A 23,782-nucleotide genomic window follows, 5' to 3' on the forward strand; every position below is an offset into this window, starting at 1 on the left:
TACCGGTACCTTACCGCAGTCGTGGTTTTAAATTAATTTAATTCGAGTTATCATGATTATTTTTTGGTCGTTTTTAGGATTCCGACTGGCACTTGTCCGATTTTTATTGGTAAAGGGGTCAAAACTCTTTTCATTGTCCCTTTTTTGTCCCCAAAAAATGTGACGGAGTGGAGCTTTTTGTATGAAGTGATATTTAGTTTTTATTTTTCTCAAGAGAATTTCTCAACATTTTTTTATTTGATAAAAAGCAAAAATAGGAGCGATAAAATTAAAAAAAAAAAATATAAACGCTGCGCCCCATTTGCTTGTAGGGCTTTTTCATGTCTTATGAAGGTATGGATGGAACTTTCGATTATTCGTGGCCGACATGCATGTGGCCGGTTTTTTAGAATCCTGAATTTTGAGTGTTGATGTAAGAAATCTAGGTCATTTTTAACGTTTATCTTCCTAGATGAATTAAGGCTTTTAGTTTTTAACGGAGACTTTTGAAGACATAAAATCTTAGGTACATTAAGTTAAAAAAAAATTGCTAAGCAGGTACCACGCGCAAAAAAGTCATGCAGTCTTCATACGACACGAATAAAACAGAAACTTTAAAAACAGGTAATGAAATAATTGGAGCCATTTAATCTCCAAAAGTTAATTTAAGTCTCGATTAAATTCGGGAGCTTAGGTACCTTTAGCAACAGCAGTGATAATCTTATTTTTTTTTACATGTAACAGCCCTATTTTTATCATGACAGAATGGGCACCAAAATAAAAGGGTGTGATATTACGTAAACTTACCGAAAACGAGTTAGTCAAGCGATCGGTCACCGAAGTCGATGATGGATGGGACAAATTCTTGGGCAAAGCTGTGACCCACAAAATTGAGCATGATATGTCACTTCTGTGATAGTAAATATGTATGTACGTATATAAGTGATATGAAAGTTACGCGACGAACACCTAGGTGCCTTTAAAATATCTTGCAAATGTTTTAGCTGCTCTTCATGTACCGGCAACATAGCGAACTTTGCCTCAAGGGGTATCTTTGCCCAAAAATACATTTATGTAGGCAAATGTACTTCTGTAACAATTATAGTAACACACTATTTTTAATAGAAATTAGGTTATGTTTGTGAGGACACGATAACACACATCACATGTGTTTCGTAGGTAAGTCGGAAATTTTCATCGGGTTGTCAAATGTACGTAGTGTGTATTTTTGCGGACAAAACCTTGTTAAAAAACGGATGCGAGTATGTATAAACATTTGATGAATATTTCCGGCTTTCTGTCATAAAACATGATGCGTAGATTATTATAGTACATATTGCCCATTACGAAAAACTGCTTATGGCTCCTCTACACGATGGACCATCATAGTGGACCACTAAACTGGGCCAGCGTGTAGAGAGAGTAGTGGTGTCAGATGGCTTATGGCGCGGCGGGATGGCGATGGGATGGCCGCGGTATCGGTTTTTCGTCCGCACATCAAAGGTAGTTATTTATTTATTGCGATGGATAGATAACATCCATCCACCATCTTCTACGACATTTCTATTTAATTACATTATTATTGTGCAGATTAAGGAAATGTTGGTACGTGGCGTATAAATAAATTTCTGCAGCGGCTAATGCTTTCACGTCCATCTTGGAAAACGAATAGATCGCAACTGAATGTCGCCATCGTGTAGTGGTATTTCAACCATCGCAGGGCCATCTTGCTGGCCCGGCGCTGGGCCATCATGTAGAGGAGCCATTAAGGTTGTCACTTTCGGATGATTTACCCGACTGCGTACACCGAAGTAGTTTTATAAATATATTATTTATTGCATTTCCCTCGACTCAACATGTTTTAAGCATTTAACGTATGAAAATTTCAGCAATATTCCTATTATTGGCTATCAAACTAGACTACAGAAACCTAAACATTTATCCAAGTTAATGTACGGATGCACAACAGAGCTTCCTGCTTTATAAAGTAAAGGACAATGCGTGAAAAAATATATGCGACGCTCATTAGGCATATTTAACAAGGCTACGAGTATTTCAGATATTTTGCGCCCTTTGTTGTACAAAACAATAATAAAAGGCCGCATATTGATAAATTATTCATCTAGCGGTACTTGTATTTATAGTACGAATATTACTAAGTCTAGTAAGTCCCGGTCACCATCTTCATCTTTATTCTGATATCGAAAGTGTCAGGATAGATGACGAACGGCGCTGGTGGATAAATAAATAGATAGAATACTCTTTATTGGCACACCTAAGTAAAAAGGTAGGTATAAAATATTGCTAAATGGTTAGAAAATGAGCCATCCATTATAAAAAAGTGGAATTAAAAAAATATTCAGATTATAAAAAATACAAGGCTCCAAAGTCTCCTAAAAATATTTTTTTTTAACTTTCAAACATAAAAATGTTAATGGTACCATACGATTCCTTAATTTTATTAAAAAATAAATTGTATGACAACTATATCCATAAAAGCAATATTATTCCAGGGTCAAAATAGCATTTTTTTAAATCTTCCATATATTTAGGGCAGACTAATGTAATGTGACGTCACATTACAATATCATTTTGTTAGAGGCGTTTCAATCGTCGAGTGCGAGCGTCAAACTTTAAATCACATTGCTGACCTTTGTGTTGCTTAAATGCCATGAGTCCTATATAGACATTTGATCTATGGAAGGTAGAGGCAAGGAACAAAATTTCCTTAGGCAGGACTATTGCAAAAGTGTCCAACTGTCAGCTATAAATAATAGTTCCAAATCTCTCCAGAGTAGCGCTAGAGTAGCTAAGAACCTAGGCGTTATTGACGGAGTGAAGTGCGCTGTCATGATTAGATTTTTTTCTCAAATATTCTAGGTATTGTAGCTCCAACTATTTATGGTTTTTTGTCGGACAATTTTTGGTATATGTTCCTAGCCTCTACCTTCCATTAATTGATCCTTAGGAAAATCAAGATCGATTGACATTATTTACAAAAAAGTGAGTAAGTGAGTAAGTAGATATCTAAAAGGTTTTTAAAGGTAATAAATTAATAGAATAGATTTATATATCTGAATATTTTTTATTCGTAAACGCATATAAGTCAATTGTTCCAGGAGTAAAGATAAGTTTAAATTTCGGTAATACGTACTTATATTATTATACCGATATCATTATTTTCTCAGGAAGCCGGAACCCCTATTTGTATTACCAATTTATATTTTACCTTACTGTTTACACCATGGAAACACCAATACCCCATGTTTTAAAATAGCCTGCGCAAGCATCGTTAATCGTTCAGGACGTCACCAAGCCAACGACGTGACCAAACCGCCATTATCTATAAAATTGGACGAGCTCAAATGACGCGTACACGTGTCTACAAGGGCACAATTTCACATCGTGATTTCGCAACTTGTCATATGACCGCCATATTTGGCGTCATACGGTTCAATTTTGATGCTACTACAAATTTTGACAATTTCCTGGTGGTATTAACGCTTTTAAAACAACCTATGGCCATATCACGAGCTGTAATTAAAATATTTGAAAATTTGCTTCCTGTGTAACGTTTGTTTTCAACCAACGGCGGATTAATTAAAACATACCCTTTATAATGTTCGTTAATTGTTATGCCGGTTGCAGGTTCCGTAGATGTTTGGATCATGTTGAGATTTCTAACTTAATTCGTATTTTACGTCGTCATCCATTCAAACCTGAATTAGTAAAATTACGCTATGTATGTAAATATAAATAATAAATAAATAAATATTATTGGACATTATTACACAAATTGACAGTAAGCTCAATAAGGCTTGTATTGAGGGTACTTAGATAACGATATACATATATAATTCGACGACCGGTCTGGCCTAGTGGGTAGTGACCCTGCCTATGAAGCCGATGGTCCCGGGTTCAAATCCTGGTAAGGGCATTTATTCGTGTGATGAGCATGGATATTTGTTCCTGAGTCATGGGTGTTTTCTATGTATTTAAGTATTTATAAATATTTATATATTATATATATCGTTGTCTAAGTACCTTCAACACAAGCCTTATTGAGCTTACGTGGGACTTAGTCAATTTGTGTAATAATGTCCTATAATATTTATTTATTATTTATTTATTTATTTATAATATATAAATACTTAAATACATAGAAAACACCCATGACTCAGGACCAAATATCCATGCTCATCACACAAATAAATACTACCCTTACCAGGATTTGAACCCGGGACCATCGGCTTCATTTCATTGGCAGGGTCACTACCCACTAGGCCAGACAGGTCGTCAAAATATGTATTCCAAATGTAAAAAAAGTTTCTCATTAAAGCATAAAACTAGTAGTGTAAAACCACAAATCACCACATAAAACACACCACACGCATAAAAAACCGCAAATCGATGTACAGTTTAGCCATTTGGCACACGCATACTAGAGGTCAAAACAAAATTTTTGACCCGCAGTTCCTAAAAAAAAATCCCTTAGCAGGGGAGTGCTGAGTCATTATTTTTTTAATGGGGTTTTTTTTCAGAAACTATTTTTCAGATTCAGTACTAATTTTAAGAGACTTGTGGGACTGTACTGCAAATACGGTATATTTCATAAAATACCTCTTTAACCCATTTACGGCGCCTTTTTATCAGTTTGTATAGTTTGTTTAGTTTTTCACACAAAATATTAAATTTTGAGCACCTTCAGATACGATATACCTAACTGATTTATTTTGTACAATATACCAAAAATGATACGTAAGTAATATCTTGATATCTAACCCCAAGAAAGCAAACTGTAAATAGTAAACTCTACATCGATTTGCGGTTTTTCTTTGAAATTGAGCTTGTACGGCTTCCAAATAGTGGCTTTGTGAGATGTAGACCTCGCGAGCATAGCTTAAAACTGAATAAATGTATGACTCCGCCATGTTGAAAATTTTCCAAAAACTAAATCGACAAAAAAAAACTCATCATTGAACCTGCTCACAAAATTTCACGAGAATCGGTTACGAATTGCGATCTGTAGAGGAGAACATCCAGTCATACGAAAGCATTTCTGACCAAGCTGAAAGTGCTGAAAAGGAGACATTCGCTAACGCTCGGTCAATCATAAAAATCTGTCAGGTGTTTATTTTCTTCGTATCATGTCTACGCCATGTTTAAGCCACATACGTTAAAAGGATCTCTAAAACGGTCTTCAAATGTTTACGTTCATTTACAACCCCAAATTATACCCTGTGTCACGTTAACGGTAAACGTGAGAAGAATAAAAATATCGTATTTTTTACGGTAAATGTTAAAGGTATTTTTAGCATTTTCACTGAAATTTTAACAGGCAGCTTGTGCGTAAATTGATATGTTCGGGTGTTTTGAGTTCAATGTTTTTCTACAAATATGTATAACATACAAGAATAGTGAAAATAAAATCTCAGAAATAGGAATTAATTTTGCATATAAAAACTATTTGTAAAAATATAACCTCAGAAGGAATGAACCGAAACAAAATAATATCAATTTCATATGAATAACCTTTAGAATGTAGGATTTTAATTTATAAACGGCCGGTAGTTAATCAAAAATCAATCGGGTTTATTTAAATTTAAATCAAATTTAATTTTCCAGTAACCTCGTTAGCTGTTTTATATCACATATTTCAAGTACTTCAGTGGTAAACGGGCCGCCTCATAGTAAGTATTCACCGTAGCCTGTGGAGGCCTGCAGCTTGAGGCCGCGTAGCCAATGGGAAAATCGCTTACGCCCCGTAGCGATCAAAACGCAACTGTCACTGTCGCACTAATATGAAAGAGTGATAGAGAGACATAAAGCGTTTCGTTGTCGAAGCGATAGCGATTGTTATCCGATGCGATGTAAAATCCGGTGTTTTCGCCGGACAACGGACCGTGTTACGCGACTACGTCCAGAGGGCCTACCGAAAACCACGTACGACGTAGTTCCTCCCTGTCACACTTACGCATGAATTTACAAGTGCGACAGAGAGGCAACACGTCGAACGTGGTTCGCAGTGGCTGACGACAGCTATACCCAAGAAACGTCGCTGAACAATGACATTGTCCGTTGAAAACACCGTTCATCTACAAGCGGCGTCAGGGGGCTTAGCCATAGCCAATGTGCCAAACGATAACGCTCCGTAGCGTAGTCATCTCTCTCTATCACTGTTCCAAATTAGTGCGTCAGTGACAGTTGCGTTTCGTTCGCTACGAAGCGCTAACGATTGGCACTTTGGCTACGTACCCGGGTGTTACATGCGCGTCACCGTCCGTTTAAAAACCTACACACTCCTTTTTCGAATAATCTTACTAAAGCTCACAGCCGAAGCCATCGCGGCATACCTTTTAAACCGCACAGTGCATGATGATTGGTTGAACGACAAATCGTGCGGTGGTAGAAAACGGCCGCACTTACAACGTGCAAACAAGATAAGTACCTATGGAATAAAATTTACGCTAGGTTACGCAGTATCTTAATAAATATACATGTTGTTATTTAAACATAGTGGTATCCTATAACCTTGGTTATTTTCATAATTATGGTTATAGGATACCATTATTTTTCGGTTCCAGTGTTAACTACCCCGTAAACACTTTTGTTACCTACTAAATGTTCTCTTTTTTTATGTCAAATGTATGATTCGCTAAATAATACCGATACCTCTCTAATTAGCTGACCAAGGGCGGGTTTATATCCAGCAAGCTGTACCCGCACCTTTTTCATTACTTACACAATCAAATTGTTGCACATTGTTGAGATAAATACTTACCTACACTTTGTACCTAAGATGGACGACTTACCTGCCTAACATTTATACCTATGAACTGCTGCAAAAAGTAATGAAATCAACGTATTTGTATTAACTTTACGCGAACGCATGGGATTTAGTAAACCGTAACCGTTAAAATAGTATCTATAATAAACTTTTTAGGATTAAAGCCTCTGAATCTAATCGTAGGTTATTTTTTTTTTAAGCTTAGGATAAATTGAGAAGTGGAAAAATTACTGTCTTGGGTGAGACTTGAACTCACGGCCTCTGGAGCGATACTCAGCACTCTGCCTTCTGAAAATAACACACATCATTCGATATGTCTTTAAAAACAACATTAGAGCGTTTTTGATTCAGTGTATACTTTTGGAAATAATCGCTAAGAAAGTCCAAAATATTGTGTGTCCCTTCGGTCGTGTTTTAATTCATCACCGTTCAGTCGTTGCGATTTATCTACTTTTTCGCACTAAATAGTAAAGTTTAATTTGTTATAAACGTAGAAGATACTCGCTGATAGGTGAAGATAATGTATGGGTGCTTGGTTACAATCGTAAAAAATATAAAGGGCTTCTAAGGAAGGCGACCGTGCATGGCTAGTGTAACTATTTATTATTTGATTGCCTTTGTCTTAAAATAACTGGGCATGGCTCGAACTAATTATTAAAGTTATGATTGTCCTTATTGTTTGGGAACGTATTCTTGATCAGTATAACAAAACCCATGTTTTTGTGTCAGTAGTAATAAATACCTACTTATCTTCGTTTTATTCTATCTGACGGCCCTAGAGACTCCTAATGACCGGTTGTTATTCTGCTCCCATTGTGTCTAACTTGCAGTCAAGTTCAGAAATAAGTAATTGTGAAAACTTTGTGAATAGACTGGATAAAGCTTGTAGGAAGTTCATTCGATGAGCATTGTTTAGTTGGAACTTGTATTAATTTATCGTATTGCTTGTGAATAAACCTCGCAGGTATTCATTTGTTTAGACATCACGGATATGGTAACGTTTGATTATATAAGTAGTGTAGTGTGTATTAATATAACATACATGTCTTATAAATGCTAACGTATCCATGTAAGGGTAATTTCGTCCTCCTAAACTTGGAGCAATTGAAAGAGATTCAGAAATAATTGATAACAATATTCAAAAAGCGGCCAAGTGCGAGTCGGACTCGCCCATGAAGGGTTCCGTACCATTTATGACGTATTAAAAAAACTACTTACTAGATCTCGTTCAAACCAATTTTCGGTGGAAGTTTGCATGGTAATGTATATCATATATTTTTTTTAGATTTTTCATTCTGTTATTTTAGAAGTTACAGGGGAGGGGGGGGGGACACACATTTTTTCACTTTGGAAGTGTCTCTCGCGCAAACTATTCAGTTTAGAAAAAAAATATATTAGGAACCTAAATATCATTTTTGAAGACCTATCCATAGATATCCCACACGTATGGGTTTGATGAAAAAAGATTTTTTGAGTTTCAGTTCTAAGTATGGGGAACCCCCAAAATTTATTGTTTTTTTTTTCTATTTTTGTGTAAAAATCCTAATGCGATTCATAGAATACATCTACTTACCAAGTTTGAACAGTATAGCTCTTATAGTTTCGGAAAAAAGTGGCGGTGACATAATCAGACAGACAGACGGACATGACGGATCTATAAGGGTTCCGTTTTTTGCCATTTGGCTACGGAACCCAAAAAATACTTAATAACAGATTACAATAATTATTAAATTATAGAAACGGGACTGAACGGGGCTTTAAATTGACCTCCGACAAACCAACAACACCACCAATACCAATAAACAAGACCAAGTGCGGGTAGTTCAAAAAACTCGCGCAATGTTGATGTCAACTTTTGCCAGTCTTCTCCTAGACCACGGGGACAACGCCGGTCTCGAATCGGCGGAAGTGAACTTAAAACTTAATACGCAATTAAGTCCTTTTTCTAAAACTTAATAATGTGTAAAAATCGTGAAAGTTGAAATCAGTATAGATTACAATAATTATCCTAATTACAATAGCTGATTACATAAAAATTGGTTTCGTGGTTATACCCAAAAGAATGAACGCTATATTTTAATAATCTGATTTATACAAATATACGAACTGAGTATAAGAAAAGGATCTCTAGCTGTACTCCCAATGCTTTTTCCTATGTAAATCAGGTATAGTCCATTCCTGACAAATGCGAGGTTATCCCCATCGCTAGGTTAAAAACGGCCGGCCCAGCATCCATCACGATTGTTTGGGAACAATTCCAATGATTTATTGCGCGTACTCGGGAATTTTCCCCGACTATTGACGTATCGGCTGCGACCACTGTACACAGATTTAGAACAGTAAAACATTGTTACAACTGTACCGTAACAACGCCAGGGCACACTCATTTATAACTGAGACAAAAATACAGCTAAAACTATATAATAGTAAGAACATATAAATATGTAGAACTCCTGCTGGAACTTATTCACGGATACAACAATAGATATCCGTAAACCGGTCTCAGCAGGTATTGGAGGCTATTTTTGATATAAGTGAAAGTGTCAGTACACTTTATGACCATTGTCTATGGTTTTAGTTTGGGTGGATAATAATACTGGGCTATTGTAGACAGACCCGGACACCTGAAATAACATTCCATAGACAAGGATTCGCTATCGTGAAAACTGCCAGGCGTGACACTGGCGTGAGCGGCTCAGGCCGCGTAGCCAACGTTACAATCGTTAACGCTCCATAGCGTAGCGTAGTCATCTCTCTCTCTCTCTCTATCACTCTTCCATATTAGTGCGACTGTGACAGTTGCGTTTCGTTCGCCACGGAGCGTGAACGATATGCACGTTGGCTACGCGGCCAGGGATGTCGAGAGATATGCTGCGCTTTCTCCGCGGCGTTCATGTCCCTTAACACTTCCACCCCTGGAGCATATAGCTTTAAGGACTCGCCTTTGGACGGAGCCAATGAAGGTAAACCAGAGCTAAGAGTCCTGCGAGTGAGAACCCGTTGCCCCTTGAAGCTTCACTCTTACCGACGAAGACACGCCAGAAAATAAGACCCCAATCGACTCTGTTCGTTACTCCACAACAGCTCGCCACGAATTGCGGGCTTTTTATTATTCCTTAATTAACATTGAATCTTAGATTAGGGTCTTAATAATTATGAATGTAAAAAAATAAACGCATACAAAACAATACATATTCTTATTTGTATGTCTCTACCCATCACGGAACAATGGGTGTTCCGGGCATTTGGGAATCATGCGCGGAGCCAAAGTTAACACGTAGGCCTCTACGTGAACACGTAGGCCTTTTGACACTTTGATGAAATGTTAGGAGGTATATAGGGGCGCGATACTGTGTTCAAAAAGCGACATCTAAGATACCTCAAGATATTGGATTCCTCTCTGGATATTGATATTATATAGTATATTTTTACGCAATTTGATGTGTATTAACAACACCTTTGTCCTTTGTTTGATTTTTAACTATTAAAAACTTCGGAGCTTAAAAAAAATATGGAGTTTGTTTTTCGCTCCTAATTCTTATACCTAATAATAATACAAACCAAAAAAGCCAACCTCCTCCAGCCAGCCAGCCAGGCTCCTAAAACTAGAACGATAAGCAAAATGCCAGGTTAGGCGAAAAATTCTACGTAAAGATCTCAAAAAACGATGTTTCGTATTCGACTGTTCTTCTCCAAAACTTAACCAAATATAACGAAATTTTGAGATCTAAATGGTAATAAAATTATCTGTGTCTGGGCTCCGTAAGAAACAAAAAAAAAACAGTCTGACACATATATTAATAATAATAATCTGTGTTGAAAACCTCCTAGCTTCAAAAACCGCGGAGGAAACAGTCGATTACGTTTGTATGGAGAAATGACCACTCCAGTTGCCTCTTAACTTCGATTGTATAGCGGCGGCTAGGTTCATGTGACTCTGAAATTAAGTAACTGAATAAACCCTTCACAACAATGCTATTCATTAGACGGCAAAGAGTTATGACTAGACTCATGATTAAATACTGTTATGATATGTGTGCTAGGCTTTTAGCTAGGCTGCATACTCATGTGATATACGCCAACAATGTAGGCGTCAGTTTGATAGCCAGTTAATACTTTTGTTGAATTTCACGCCTCATATTCGCTGCCAATATTCTACAAGTATATGACTGTACTAGTGATTATTTCGCTAGAGAGTGAGCATGTTTTATATCACTTTACATACATTAATTTATCAGATTATTCAAAACTATTATAAGGTAAAATATCGTAAGTAGTAAGACAAATCATGCACATTTTTGTAATTAAACGTTAGATACATTCAAAAATATCTTCCTAAGTTGAAGGAAGGGTTGTATCTACTGTAGAATTTGTTTGTTATTCTGAGTAAAAATACAACGAGCTCGGCATGGTACTTTGCTTTTATTTTTTATTCGTGTTTGGCTCCCAAAACATATATATTTATATAATACCTCATAATTACTATTTATTTTCCTTATAAATACATTTACTTCAAGTCTTAATTGGTATGATAATAAAACAACAAACACACAAATCAACTGCGAAAAACACCTCAATTTTTTACGAGGACCGTAAAAACACCGTTAATTTATCAGCAACGCGACCAAACCTGTCCGTTTACACTGAAATACGTTGCAAAACACGTCATTACCACTCCAGTCCTTCAAATTTATTTACGAGTTCTCCGGGGACAGGTTAGGAAACTTTTGAATTTCATTACGGTACCTCGAAGTCGGATAAGGCTTGTTATTGCTTTTGTGGGAATAGTGATACTTTTAGCAGTCACATTACATTAGGTACATAGTAGGTATTTTGACAACATATTTTTATTATTGGAAGTCTATATTAGTGCTGCAAAAGGGAAATAAAAGACTGAATGTGTAATGCTCGAAAAGTCGAAATAGTAAATTGTTAACCAAGGGATGAAAGGCACCCATTGCTGCGGAGGTAGTTTGGCCAATAATCCGAGACTGAAATAGTGCCTTTCACCCGAGTTAAACACTCTACTTTCCATTTTGAATACGAGAAAAGTAAAATACATATGCATTTAATAAAACACGGCTAAGTTTAGTATAAACTTCAGTAGTATTTCTTGAGGGTAACCAGAAAATATCGTTATTTATGGAATGGGGAGTTATTTATTAGAATGAAAATTGTAGCAACAAATTCACTTAAAACCAAAATTTACATTGCTTATCGTAAAAAAAACGTACTTAGAAAGTACAGTGCTCTAGAGCAATGTATCATTTTCTGCACACTTCTTAGATCAACAACGTTCAACTTTCAGAGCATAAGAAATGAAAAAAGAATCCCATTCTAGCTATATCTATTAAAAACATGTATGTTTATTATAAACAGAGTATGTCTAAAACGATGAGTAACAATCGATAAAATAATGTTGTTTCTATAGGCGTAACTTTTCTATTTCAAAACGATAGCCGGTGGCTAAGTATTAGTTACTTCTTTGCCGAAAGCAATTTGGGTACGTAATTACTCAACTCTTATTCTTCTTATCTTACTTAAAAGACTACGATAGGTACATGGCTCTTTAATTATTCCAGCTAATCTTGTAACTTTATTTTATTGAGATGAAATAACACTATTATAGACTACGCTGGTCCACGTAAGCCTAAAATGAGTCAGATTGGCATTTTAGTTTTTCTTCGACTTTCTTTAGAAAATAGAAACGTTATTAAAAAAATAAGCTTTTAGGAACATATAAATTGTGTATAATGAGGTTATAAGTTGATGATTAAAATTTTAAAGGAAAATTTTATTTTCTTCTTTTTAGAGCATTTAAATAAAAGCTTTTATTAAAAAAAAATACTTTTATTTTATTTTTTACTTTTTAGTTATTTTGAGTTACTGTCAACAATTTCCACCCCTTTCATTTGATACCCATATTGTAGAAGTGCATTAAAAATAACTATTCCGCCATCTTGAGTGTGTCCAGGTTGAGGGGTCCGCCATGTTGGATCTAGAATGACGCACATATGTGACGTCATTACATTTATCATGCATTGTCATCCAAACTAAACGTGTATACAAAATTTCAGCTCAATCGGCTGAAGATATCTGCTTCAAAATTGAGTTGCAAGATTCCACCCGAACAAACATACATACATACATTGCATGTTAAATAATAGCTTTAAAAAAATCAAACAGAATCAACCATGTATCCATATTTAGCAAACTCTCAAAAGGAACATAAATTTAAGCTACAAACTCGCGGATTGCCTTTTGTGATTCAAAATAAGACAAGCTCTGCTTATCTCAACATTTTTATTTAAAATAAAATATCAGACTGATCCGGTTTATCCGTCTTCAACCCATCGTTTCGCAATGTCTGCCTGTGTGTTTGTCTATCCGTTTTACCTTATTAATATTCATATTATTTATTCCCAATATTTATAATATTAAATTCCTACTGGTATTTGTCATGTTTTTTTTGCCTTGGTGTTAGAGTAGTGTATTTTATATTAGTATGGACACAATTACTAATCACATCAATACATTAAACTTTAAGAATGGCAAATTTAAATTGAAAAAAAAAATCAGGACTTTAATTATCACTAAATATGGTTTATTTTATTGGTGTTATTTTATATAATTAATACCTTGATCCTACCACATTTTTTGACAGGTCTTTTATTTAAAAAATAATATGGGTGTTCGGTAAAGTGTAGGTACCTCCCCCACTTCTAATGCCAGCTCAAAGATTGAGTGCTCTAGGTAGGCAAAATTGTATCTAGTGTCTTAATAAACTGATATTATTGCCGCGCCACATTGCTGCCGGGTAAATAGATTGACGATGGAAATTGTATGTCCTTGATAAATTACATTTCTTGTGTTAATTCAACAATGGCGCGCGGTCTTTAATAGTACATTAATACTAAGGCCGGGATAAAGGGACTTGCCGGCAGGTAATATAAAATAACTATCCCGGCCGGTCGGCCGATTTGTTTTCTCAAAAAAAAGCGTGTAAACAACAAAAAACATTGGTTTTTTAATTGAAATAACGGCCTAGGCAGGCAGATGTACGAAAATTCATTGCCGACGACCGGCGCGCTTCGCATGAGGTTTCGCAACCTACTATGACGATATTTCCACGAATGTTTGAGAAAAACAGTTTTTACTCTCTCCAAAATTCTCATGAATTCTTAAAACGAATTTAGTTAATAAGTGTAAACGTAATAACTTCTTGAATTTATATAATAATATGATCGATCCCTCTAGTAATCATATAGCTTTCTAATCTACATCAACACCGAAAAACGTAGCATATAGCAAGACTATAGCATATATACTATTATTTTGCTTCGCATCCTTCCTTGACTCTATACAATTGAATAGGGCCATTCATCCTAATAGATTACTTTTCCGTGAATGCTCCCGGATCATTCTTTCGCCAAATTTGCTGCCTCACAAAATGAGTAATACGCATTATCAACGTTTTGCTGATACATGTACTCCGTATTGTCGCGTTTTTTTTTCTTCAGAATTCTTAGATTTCCTTTGTAAGTTTTTTAACGCCTAATGCTATAGCTGTACGGGGATAAAGTCGGAAACTATTTTTTACCTATATATACCTCTTCCAGTTCCAGTCATCGATGATAAATAATTATCCGTTTTTAAAATGATAAGGGGAACCTGGGCAAATAGGGACATTAAATACAATGAATAAAATAAAAAAACAACGATAATCGATAATCTCAATAAACAATAATACTTTACAGTAGTAATGTAATTTTTCATCTCTCCTTTTCGGAAAGTTCACCTATCATAGGCTGATAGCCGTGTGGAAAATTTCATTTCCCACTCTAGGGTGGAAAGTATTTTTTTTAAAATTGTACCTTGTGCAACGGCTAATAGCCACTGATGCCATATTATTCAAATAAAAGCTCTAATATTAGCTTCCGCGTTTTCGAACCAAGTATTATCGAAATTAAATGTAAAAAAATTTTTTTTTTTAATGTTATGAAATTTAGGAACTGGAATTGGCGCGATTTACATTTTGATCGGAAAAAATCTAAAACCATAGATAATCCGATCTTAAATAAGGATATGTCTGAAACGGCCTTAATATATACGCGCCTTAAAAAAAGTGAGTCTGAGTGAATGAATGTAACGTAATGATAACATTTTAAACATACATCTGCATTTATATTAATTTATTTCCAAATATGTATGTTTATTTCATATATTTAAATATTAAATACAAGCACCTAGTATAATTTTTATACACAATATATAACATGGGTAGTAGCTACATTTTTATTATATGACAAACAATTAAAAAAAAAATGGATAAGGCGGGAATAGGTATCGGTACTACCCAAACTGTTAATAATTTGTTCTAAAGACATGTAATAAACCTAAAATTTTTGTGTTTGTATTTCCTCATAGTCGAAATGAAAAGTAGAATGCTTAACTCGGCTAAAAGTAACCAGCCTTGATTAACAATCTACTATTCTATTGAATTCTAAAGTTGCAAGTCGGTATTTTATTAAACAAGTCTTTAATTTATGTCTGTCAGCAAAACATGTCATTATTATACGAGTACATCCATTAATTTTACATACCCGTAATGTAAATTATTAATAAAATGCCTTACCAGAAAGAGTACGATTACAAAACTCAACTACGTTTACGTAATACAAAACTCCATTAACAAATCCCACACGAAAACTAACATTAGCATTCAAGCGCCCTACTCAAAAAGGTAGGCAAAAGATACGCTTTGATCTTTAAAACACTCTTCTATAATATTGAGTTACTGACCCATGTTTATTACCGTCATTGTAAATGGAACACGTCCGACAGTTTATTGGGTCGTTACATTCGTTTTAGGCGTTATAGTTATGGCAGGGTAATCGAAGGGCTATGCGATTTCGAACATAACCCAAGATTATACGGAATTAAGGTAAACGCCTGTAGGATGAGAGGATGACTCACGCTAGAACGGTTCGGGTCCGGGCCGGGGCGTCCGGCACTCCAGTTTTATATTGAAGCATCACGTGATCACCAATTATCCGTCATAGAAAACGAAGTGCCGGAAGCGCCGGAAACCGGGCATTTAATGTTCGTGTAGTGTTTAACCTGTGTGTTTAACGGTCTGTCTTAAAATAGGTAGTAGATGATATTGAAAGATTGATTCATCATCTTCCTCACGTATGCTCGGCATTTTGCCACGGCTCATGGGAGCCTGGGGTCCGCTTGGCAACAAATCCCAAAAAATTACGTAAGCACAAGTTTTTACGAAAGCAACTACCTTCTGACCTTCCAACCCAGAGGGTAAACTAGGTCTTATTGGGATAAGTCCGGTCTCCTCACGATGTTTTCCTTCACCAAAAAGCGACTAGTAAATATCAAATGATATTTCGTAGGTACATAAGTTCCGAAAAACTTATTGATACTAGCCGGGGTTTAAACCCGCGACCTCCGGATTGCAAGTCGCACGCTCTTACACCTAGGCCACAGCGTTTCCTTACAATGAATTATTGATTAATTAATACTATTTAAACAACTTTTTCTGCCTAATTTAAGATAATTATTAAACCATGGAAGAATGTCGAAGGGTGATAAGTACAATCAAGGCGTTCAGAGTTTCCGGTAAATAAAAAAAACACTTAGGTATACAGACATATATTTACATACACAACTAACTATATTAAAATCTATTATGTTATGTTTTACAATAAACGGGTCAAAACTTTTTATACTATGAGTTACGGCTATGCGTACAAGGTATGAAGCAGGAGGTCCCGGGTTCAAATCCTGGTAAGGGCATTTATTTGCTTGTTCATCACAGACGTTTGTTCCCGAGCTATGGATGTTTTTTTAACTGCCTTAAAAAAAAAGGAGGTTCTCAGTTTGACCCGTATGTTTGTATGTATGTGTGCATGTATGTTTGTTATTTGGAGCCTCGTCTGCCAACAAACCATACTCTGGTTTGGCGGAAGTTGTGATTTAGTTTTAAGGTTTGTCTTTTGAATAAACATTTATTTCATTTCATTCATTTCATTTCATTTGTCCGCGATTATCTCGCGATTGGCTGAACCAATTTTAATGTGGTTTTCAGAAATGTGTTTGTTATATTCTAGAGAAGGTTATAGTATATATGGATGGTTTGAAAAACAATTGGACCCGATAGGTGGCGCTGCTATCGGTATATCGTCAAATTTGATTTGCTGAACCCGATTTAGATGAAATTTTGTGTGTATATTTTAACGGGTTCCTAGATGGGTTGGAAACACCATTGGACCCGGTAGATTGCGCTGCAGTCGGTATATCTAGACATGCGGTAGCGTGTCCAGCCAAGTTCAAAAAAAGGAACTGGTGACGCTACCGTGTGTATTATTACACGAACCATTTTGAACTACTTTTGACCCCTTCACAACTTGAAACCTATTTAACCTACACACATGAAACTTGGCACATTTATTTAAGCCCCTTAGCTTGTCTAAAATACAAAATTTCAAAAACGTAGATCAAACAGTTATTGATAAATTAACGTTTAAAAACCGACATTTTTGTGACTGACTGATTTATAGATCAAAAACCTAACCCACTTCCAGATTACCTAGAAACTTGAAATTTGGCATTAAAGTAGATTTCTAGGTACATAGAGGAGAAAATCTGAATACTGAAAATTATTAATAATTAGATGAAAAACAATCATATATTGATAATTATTAGATTAATTTAGACTTATAGATCAAAAACCTAACCCACTTCCAGATGACCTAGAAACTTGATACTTGGCATCAAGGTGGACTATTAGGTGTACATAGGAGAAAAAATCTGAAAACTGAAAATTAATGAATATTCGATTGAAAAAAAAAACATATTGATAAGAAATTAAGACTTATAGATCAAAAACCTAACCCACTTCTAGATGACCTAGAGACTTGGTATTTGGCATGAAGGTAGACTATTAGGCGTATACAAAGGAAACAATCTAAAAAAAATTAACAATTGACAAAACTACTTTCATGATTAATAAGTATGGCAATTTCTGTACAAAAAGTAATGATATCCCAACAAAAACATAAATGTGAAATGAGAGCCAAGTTCAATATTAAGAATACGTGTCGTTGTTGACTCGCCGACAAGAGAATTGAGATCCATATGGGTGCCAAGTTCTGTGCTGTGTAGAAAATTCTGTAATTATAAAGGATTTACAAGCGGTGGTGGCCGAGTGGATATGACGTCCGACTTTCAATCCGGAGATCGCGGGTTCAAATCCTGGCTCGTACCAATGAGTTTTTCGGAACTTATGTACGAAATATCATTTGATATTTACCACTAGCTTTTCGGTGAAGGAAAACATCGTGAGGAAACCTGCATACATCGGCGAAGGAATTCAAAGGTGTATGCGAAGTCCCCAATCCACATTGGGCTAGCGTGGGGACTATAGCCCGAGCCCTCTCGCGCATGAGAGGAGGCCTGTGCCCAGCAGTGGGACGTATATAGGCTGAATTATTTTTATTATTATATTATTATAAAGGATGTGTCTTGGCTAGTTTTTTACGTATACGCTATTATATTTGTCTATGATAGACAAAAACTAGCCGAGTCAAATCCTTTAATAATTTCAGGATTTGAGTGGGAGCAGGAGTGGGAGTTAGCTAAAATTGCTAGGTACTCTAGTTAAGTAGTCTCATCGAACTTAGGCGTACATACATTTCAGGACGACAAACACAATCACATTATATTATATCTTTCTCGTTCCTTTTCGTTCTAAATGATCTGAGTCTCAACTCAGATAATACTTGTTATACGAGAAAACGTAATGCCAGGCTATTTAATAGGGATATCGAAACGATGGCAGTGGTCAAATTGTATATCATTATAATACCTAACAATTATTCCGACAATTTTCAGAAAGCATGAGTAGGTATCTATCTTACGCTGTGTTGCGACAAAATATTTTCCAGTGTACTATAAACATTGTTTTCGTAGAGGCTCCTTGCAATAAAGAAACGAAATACCGCCATTCACATCAATACTCCAGTCAAAGTTGTCGTTTCTAATACATTTCATCGATAAATTCTGACAGAAATGAAGCCGGAGGGCTAACATAATAAGGGATAACAAATAGCATATTGCTATCCCAAAAAAAGGCAAAGAGATATAAATCTAAGAGTAAAAATGGGCTTGGTTGCCCTTATTATTAAGATTGGGTGATGGTACGCGCAAATGAACCAAGATAAACAATAGCAAACACATTGTATTTTAGCTGATTAAAAACTACGATGCCTTTTGTTTAGTAGTATAAAGGAAATAAATATTATTAGGCAGGGTATTTATTTTTGGAATAAATTGCTTTTGAAATCGTCATCACGGTGAGATTCATTTTTAACGGTCTTTTCTTTTTGTTATAACCAATATAAAGCTAAATATTGATTGTTTTAATGCTTTGTTTTTATTGCAACCAAATATATATAGATCTATAATTATATAGATATCCCAAGCTCTGAGATTTGGCTCTTTTTCTCATAGAGCATTTCAGAAGTCACTAACTGTCGCCGGCTGTTATTATGCTTGCGGCATCGGAAAAGATCGATACCTACCCGCTCAGTCGGTCGTCTCGTCCACGGAATTCTTATAAGATTAGGAGCCAACTGAATATGAGGCCTATTGAAACTCTAAAAATATCATTAAATCACACAGCTTCTTCTTACATATTGTGTTCGAAAATAAAATACACATATGTAAAAATAAAGAATACGAGTACCTACAGTGTGTCCCTAGCCATAGGACAAAGCCGAAATGTACATATGCATTAGGGTATTTAGAACCAGTGTACAAAGTATCATAACAACCGGTGTAGCGGTTTCGAAGAAATTAAAAAAATTACCTTTTTTTACTTTGGAGCAGCCTGTATGTGTTAGTAGCTTCTAAGATAATATCCTCAAAGAATAGTATGGAACCATCTTCGACCTTTTTGATTATCTTTTTTATTTATGACACTAATAAGCTTCTGACTTTTGAAAAATGTCATCATTATCAAATATTTCGAACAAATTGTCAAAAACACTGCCAAAGATTAACAAAGTGTGTTTCTTTTTGTTGTTGATTATTGCAAATAACTATTGTTCGAGAAAATTATTTTTTTATCTTTTTATCTTTTATTAAAAAAATATTAACGTCAGAGCATTCCTGAGAAGTAACCCTACGTGGGATTTCAGGGTTTGTCCAATGGCTAAGGTCACCCTGTATAAAAATTCACGTAACTAGTATTTTTCACTCAACGGGATGAGTGGGCCGTAACCCGTAACAATAGAAGCAGATTCGAACTTGATAATCTTTCTATTAATATCTATCTATTTGTCGTCACGTGTTGTGAATGTTATATTGTCCTTATAGATCAAAGTTAAATTTTATTGCGCGAGAATAAGGTTAACATTTGAATGAATTTTCGAATGTAGGTAGGTACTATGTACATACCATTGTAATGCGTGATCAGGCAGATCTGTTATTAATATATGTGCATCTCACTAGCGCTAATCGGTATATAAGTGTGGTTGTGATGCTCAGATAACATATTAATAACATATCAATAACAGAAATTAAGATACCGCTTCTTTCATTTTATGTAGGTATGTTATTGTTTTTATTTCCAAACGTAATGCATTATAAAAATAAAACATCGAGTATTTTACACGCAGAAAGGTATCTAAGAGAGTGGCGATGCGATGTTGTTAAAACACGAGCGAATTTTAGGAGCAAAAACATATGACGGGCAAAAAAAAATAATAAAGAAAGCTCGTTCGACTGCGCAACGCCGTATACTGAGGAGTTATATATTTTACGCATTTTAAAACGAACTTTTTTAACAGATGCCTACTTATCTAACTTGCTTATTTGCATGAACCTCTATTCTTGTTTCCTTATTTATATTGCAGCTGTTTCTGTCGTTGCCATTAAATAATTGTCGTCTACGTTTCAAACAATGGATACCAAAAACCAGCTTCTCTATTTGCAAGGGTTTATATAGAATATCATAGGCCCGCGGTATTGACTGAACGGATTGGGATCGCGGTCAATCCCTATTGAATGGTCCACTTTAGGCGGAGGTCAGCATAACTCGATATTGTATTTTCATAAGCCAGTAATGCTAGCAACTCCAGGATTAAAGGTTTTATTTAAGTTGTTGAAGTAGGTACTAATATCAAACGGTACCTATTTAAGAATTATTTTTTTAAGTGAATTGTTTTCATAAATCCCTATCAAAGTACTTTTAGACATTGCCCTTCGATTTTCTTAATAATAGGAAACGAAAAGCGATATCTGTTTTTGTGTCTATTTATGTATCTTTATATGTATCTAAGTCTTTGGCACAGGCAACACGATTTGATGGATTAAACGTATGAAGTGTCATTATGGTTAACCTTTAGATTTGTCTCAGTTGTGGGAGTGAGACATGCAATTAACGGAAATCATTAAAAATATAATTAAGTAAATGATTATGTAACCACAGTAGGGTTGTTATTATTATTATTTAATTAGAGTAAGTAGGCGCTGTTTTATTGCAAAAGTCAAAGTATGGATATTGGATATGTAAAGTGATATATGTTCACTCGCCATATTGCGGAATTACATTGGAACAAAAAATTTCATACTAAAGTGAACTGTCACCCTATACTTGAGAATAACAGCACTCTCTTAATAATTATCATATATTTCTAGTCGGGCTTTAATGCTCATGTGAACACTTCTGAGTTTTTATAAGTTCCAATTGGGCACCAGGGATAAGTATGATATAATGTAGGTAACTAGATGAAAAGTAAAGAAATCGATGAATATGTTAAAACTATATTTTGGTCGGTATTATTTAACTTCAAAATATGATATATACCTAAGAGTTCCGGCGGTTTTCTATATTTGATTTTATATTTTTTACCTAAAAATGTGCTGTGGGACAAACAGAGGGCAAAGCGGACCTACTTATTCTGTTTTTAAACAGTTGTATACTTTTTTTGTAGCAATCTTATGAAAAAAAGTGGATGACTTCTACGGGATTCAGTAATATTTTGTAGATTGTTTATAGCAGTAAATATTCCACAAAATTTATTCGACATACAATGAGAACAATATCAAATCATTATGCTGGAACGACCGAGCTGAATCAAAACAGAGGTAGGTTAGTTGAAACAACGTCCTTTTTGCGGTATTTATTCGTTCGTTTCGGAATCATTATTATAACAACCCGATCGCTTACATAAATTTTAGATATGGTCTTTTCACTGGCTTTCATTTAATACTCACATTGCTATGATAAAAATAAACCAACCCCCCCCCCCCCCCTTTTATTTGCGAGCGCCAATTTAAAATTTATATAGCCTATGTAATAGAGCAAGATCCCAGAGCCGCCAGGCCTTACTTATTTTCCGACTGCCATATGTCCGGTACAAGGTGGTTAAGTTAGGTAAAAATATTACTAACTTTTCTTAAATTGCCAAGATTGAAGATTGGAGGCCAAGTCTCATTTTGGGTCGCTGAGCCAACGGAGTGAGCAGTAAGTAGTTTCTTAAATTGTCATGGCTGTTATGTAGGTTATAGAAAATATTGTTAAAAATGATATATAATACATAACATTTTGTAAGTAGCCACACCAATTGGAGAGGCTCAACCATCCCCCAGACCCACATAAAGTTTATATGTGTGTATGTGTGAAACTTTATGTGGGTCTGGGGGATGGTTGGGCCCCTCCAATTGGTCTGGCTACTTACAAAATGGTTTGTAATAGTTCCCTGAATATCATATTGCACATCAAGAGTAAGAATATAAGTAAAGTTACAATATTTTTTGACAACTTTAAAGCGTTTGGTAAAAGTTACCGCAGACGGAAATGGACTGGCAATGTTGATTATAATTTATTAACTATATTTTCTAAAACATAGGTGCTTACATACAAATCAGCTATGAGAATTCAAAATAAGTTTGTATTCTTTTTACCAAAGTTTAGCACCTTGTACCGGAGAAATGGCCGTCGGGCTAATATAGCAAGTATGCAGACATTAAAAGTATATACGAACATTATATTATCCCATACATTTTATTCACGACAAAATAAGTAAGGTCTGGCGGCTCTGGGCTCTTGGACTATAACAACCACAGTTATGACGAATTCAACGACACCTCAAATGTCAAAATCCGTCCAGCTGTTTGGGCCGTAGGGCGTGCCAAAGAAATTTACATACATACATATAAAAGCTCGAAAAATATTACCCTCCTTCTGACGCAGTCAGGCAAAAACCTGATGGTTCGATACACATAACCTACTTTAACCTTTCTTCACGGTCTGTGCGTTCTTAATACACAAATAGACGTCACAACTACCAAAAGAAAAATATCTAGTAGGTACTACCAATTTATCGAAACGTTTTAACAGTGATTAATTTGCTACTTTTCCCCCGCTACATCCATCTCTAGCCCCTTTCACCTAACTACGTCCGCTCCGTTAGAAAAACCTCCCTGGCCGCCTCATCTAATATCAATTACTCTTTGTCCTTCAGAGATATCTCACGATTGTCTTCTTAACCTACGTAATTATCATTCGTCAGGCGGGCGCATTTATCTTAACTAATTTCCTGTTCTTGATAAAATCATGCCATGAGGTTACTGGCGCTACTACGGATCTGATCGTATCTGTTTTATCAGTACGTATTGTACAAGTGATTATATAGGGTTTTTGTAAACTGAAACAGATACATATCATGACTAGATAAAAGTGAACAAGCCCTCCAGTGGCCGAGGCCGCATTCTTTAGTATATTATGACATCTGTGTCTGTTTAAGTATTATTTATAAAACAAGTCATTAGTTTTTTCAGGTGTCTTATATCTGAAAATATTTTTGATAAAGCTTTTAATACTGTTAATAAGTCTTTATTGTGTCAATCACATATTTAAAAGAGAATATCCAATTAAGGCGTTTAATTTTTTTTATTTAAATTGTTGTATCTAATTGATATTTTCCATTAGGTACT

General features: G+C 35.3%; 1 protein-coding gene across 1 annotated transcript in view; it reads left to right on the forward strand.

The window, feature by feature from the left end:
• LOC133516218 (uncharacterized) overlaps positions 1-23,782 on the forward strand; it is a 145,494-nt gene that overhangs the window by 11,392 nt on the left and 110,320 nt on the right. The window lies entirely within an intron of this gene.

Source organism: Cydia pomonella, chromosome 3 (genome assembly GCF_033807575.1).
Source record: "Cydia pomonella isolate Wapato2018A chromosome 3, ilCydPomo1, whole genome shotgun sequence".
Taxonomy (NCBI): Eukaryota; Metazoa; Arthropoda; class Insecta; order Lepidoptera; family Tortricidae; genus Cydia; species Cydia pomonella.